This window comes from Henckelia pumila, chromosome 4 (genome assembly GCF_033568475.1).
Source record: "Henckelia pumila isolate YLH828 chromosome 4, ASM3356847v2, whole genome shotgun sequence".
NCBI classification, from domain to species: Eukaryota; Viridiplantae; Streptophyta; class Magnoliopsida; order Lamiales; family Gesneriaceae; genus Henckelia; species Henckelia pumila.
This window is the reverse complement of record NC_133123.1, coordinates 169,967,564-169,971,332: the sequence shown is the minus strand read 5'-3', so window position 1 is coordinate 169,971,332 and position 3,769 is coordinate 169,967,564.

Genomic DNA, 3,769 nt, shown 5'->3' with positions numbered 1-3,769 from the left:
ATGAGTTTCTAGTGATGCCATTTGGTTTGACTAATGCACCGGATATATTTATGGATCTGATGAACCATGTCTTCAGGGAGTATTTAGACAAGTTTGTCGTGGTCTTCATTGATGACATCTTGGTGTATTCGCGTAATGTGGAAGAGCATGTTTCTCACTTGCGAGTTGTACTACAGACTCTTCGGGATGAGCAGTTGTACGCCAAACTGAGCAAGTGTGAGTTCTGGATGGATCGAGTGGTTTTTCTTGGCCATATCATATCTAGGGATGAGATTTCTGTTGATCCGAGCAAGATATGTTCTTAATTGGTCGCGTCCAACGACGGTCGCTGAGATCCGTAGTTTTTTGGGTCTAACAGGTTATTATTGTCATTTCATTCTGACTTTCTCTCAGCTAATTCGACCGTTGACGCAGCTTACCCGCAAGGGTGTGGATTTCGAGTGGTCCTCTGAGTGCGAGGAAAATTTTTGTGAGCTTCGATGACGGTTGACTTCTGCGCTAGTGTTGGCATTACCGTCAGGATCTAGAGGGTACACGGATGCTTCTCTTCAGGGGTTAGGTTGTGTCCTGACTCAGAATGGGCATGTGATCCCGTACGCTTCTAGACAGTTGAAGCTGCACAAAGACAATTATCCAGTTCATGATTTGGATTTGGCGGCTATTGTGTTCGCTTTGAAGATCTGGCGTCATTATCTGTATGGCGAAAAATTTGAGATCTTCACCGACCACAAGAGTCTCAAGTATTTTTTTACTCAGGCGAAGTTGAATATGAGGCAGAGACGTTGGATGGATTTGCTTAAGGACTATGATTGCGAGATTAAGTACCATCCGAGAGCTGCTAATCTCACTGCTGATGCCTTGAGTCGCAAGGTGCGACTGTCCGCACTTCAAACTTGTTCTATGTCTAGTGCGATCGGTGATTGTTGTTCTTCAGGGTATACCTTCAAGCACAATAAAGGGATGCAGAGTATCCAGATGTTTGCGATATTATCCGAGCCAGATTTGTATTCGCGAATTCGAGATTGTCAGATGTCGGATTCAAAGACCCAGCGTTTGGCTCGTCTAGCTAACGAGGGTAGTACGTCTGGATTTCACTATCAGTCAGATGGTTTTTTGTGTTTGTCTGGTAGACTTGTGATTCCGCAGGATGAAGAGTTGCGGGAGGAGATCTTGTATCAGGCACATCGCACCAAGTTTGAGTATTCATCCGGGGAGCAACAAGATGTACAAGGATCTACGTACTCGATTTTTGTGGAAGGGGATGAAACGCAGTGTGTATTAGTATGTTTCGAGATGTTTGGTGTGTTAGCAGGTCAAGGCAGAGCACCGACGACCTGGAGGTTTGCTTCACAGTCTGCCTATTCCGAAGTGGAAATGGAAGTTTATCACAATGGATTTTGTGACCCATTTGCCGATGTCCTCGAGGAATTGTGATGCTATCTGGGTTGTGGTGGACCGTCTCACCAAGTCAGCGCATTTCATTGCCCATAGCCAAGAGTACACTGTGGATCGTATGGCCCGTTTGTATGTTCAGGAGATCGTTCGACTTCATGGAGTGCCTGTGAGCATTGTCAGCAATCGAGACCCCAGGTTCACTTCTAGGTTCTGGGGGAGTGTTCAGCGTGCAATGGGCACTACTCTCAGTTTGTGTACTGCCTATCATCCGGAGACAGATGGTCAGTCAGAACGCACTATCCATACTTTAGAGTATATGGTTCGAGCTTGCACTATGGACTTTGGTACAGCCTGGCAGGATAATTTGCCATTGATCGAGTTCGCGTACAACAATAGCTATCATACTAGCATTGGGATGGCACCTTTTGAGGCGTTGTACGGGCGACGTTGTCGTACTCCACTCTTCTAGGAAGAAGTAGGGGAGAGGCAGGCTGAGGGGCCGGAGTTTATCCAGCAGGTAGTAGATGTTGTTGATCAGATCAAGAAATAGATTAAGACTACACAGGATCGTCAGGCTAGCTATGCTAACACTAAGCGTAGGCCTCTGCAGTTTGATGTTGGGGAGAAAGTGTTTCTGAGCGTGTCACCTTTCCGCAGGATTCTCAGATTTGGCCTTAAGGGCAAGTTGTCTCCCAGATTTATCGGTCCGTTTGAGATCTTGGAGAGTATTGACGATTTGGCGTATCGTCTGGCTTTGCCACCGTATCTGTCAAGTATTCACAAAGTGTTCCACATATCTCTGTTGCGACGGTATGTGGCAGATCCGTCTCATATTCTGCAGCGGTCTGAGGTTCAGGTGGATAAGGATTTGACCTATGTTGAGAAACCTATTCGTATCCGGGATCATAAGGATAAGGTCCTACGGAATAAAGTCATTCCTCTGGTTTTAGTTCAGCGGCAGCGCCGAGGCAATGAAGAGGCTACTTGGAAACTTGAAAGCAGGATGCGCACAGAACATCCTGAGTTATTTTGATTTTCTTTTAGAGTTGTATTCAGTTGTAAACTCTGTAAACGTTTGATTTGAATAAAGAATGTTTGTGCATCTTGTTTAACATTCAATACTTAAGATCTGATTTCAAAGACGAAATATCTTAAGTGGGGGAGAATGTAGTAGCCCGAACCTAGTTTTAGTGATTAACTGTTATTTAATCCAATAAACATGATTAAGGGGACTTGTAATGGATTAGCGGAGCCCGGTATTAGACCCAGAATTATCAGAAATGGTCCGGAAGGTCAGACAGAACAGAAGCAACGTTCTAGGAACGAATGCAACGTTCGTGCCATCAGAAATGCGTCACTGATTACGTACTTGATGTGACATTAGCACCATCGGAAGCAACGATGTGAACGGACGCAACGTTCTTCAGGCAGAACGGACTCAACGATGAAGATTGGACGCAACGTTCGTTGTCTATAAATAGGGGTGCCGAGGCTCACATTTTAGCACACCATTCACCTCTTCACTCTCGATTCTTTAGCCTTCTAACTCAGATCTATGGAATTCTAGGCGTCCCATTGGAAATCCGGAAGTGGCATAGCGATCCAAGCGTCGTAGCGGAGCTGTGGCCTAGTTTTGAGGCAATCGAAAGCAAAGGGCTAACGACGGACGAAGGTATAGCTTTTGCTTCCTAAAAATATTTAGGAGTATGCAATAGCTTAGTTAAGGCTTTTAGAGCACTTTAATGATATTAGTATCATTTGGCAGTGTAGTGCGGATTATAGGCGTAGACCTAGAGCTGGTAGAGCGCGCCTAGTATTTGAGGTACGAAAGTACTGTTCGAGATTTCCTAACTGAGTATGCATGTATTATGTGACTGCATGACTTATATGCCATTATTTTATGCTGCATACATTTTCATATTGAGCTATCTCCTTCAAGATGTCTATTAGTAGGGTTGTACCCTATCCTATTAGTGGATGGACTTCCATCGAATTGGGTCCGGCGTATCCACTGGTATTTTCGGTATGGGAGCCTGATAAGTATATTTTATACACTTAATTTATATATGATTTTAATTTTTAAATGTTTGTTTCGAGCAGATTTATGTGTGAATTTTGTTGTTTTTGTGATTGTAGAGAATTAATGAATTATTGTGGAAAAGAGAAGAAAATAATAATTTAGGAAGAAAAAGAAATTAAAAGAAAATAAGAAGAATAAAAGAAGGAAGAGAAAAGATGAAAGAAAAGGAACGAACAATAAAAAAGAAAAGTTAATGGGCTTTCACAATTGGGCCTCTTGTTTGCGCTTGATGAAGCGCTAAAGAGGAGATTCCTAGAGCAATCGCGCGTCTCTTGTGCTGAAGAGAATTGAATT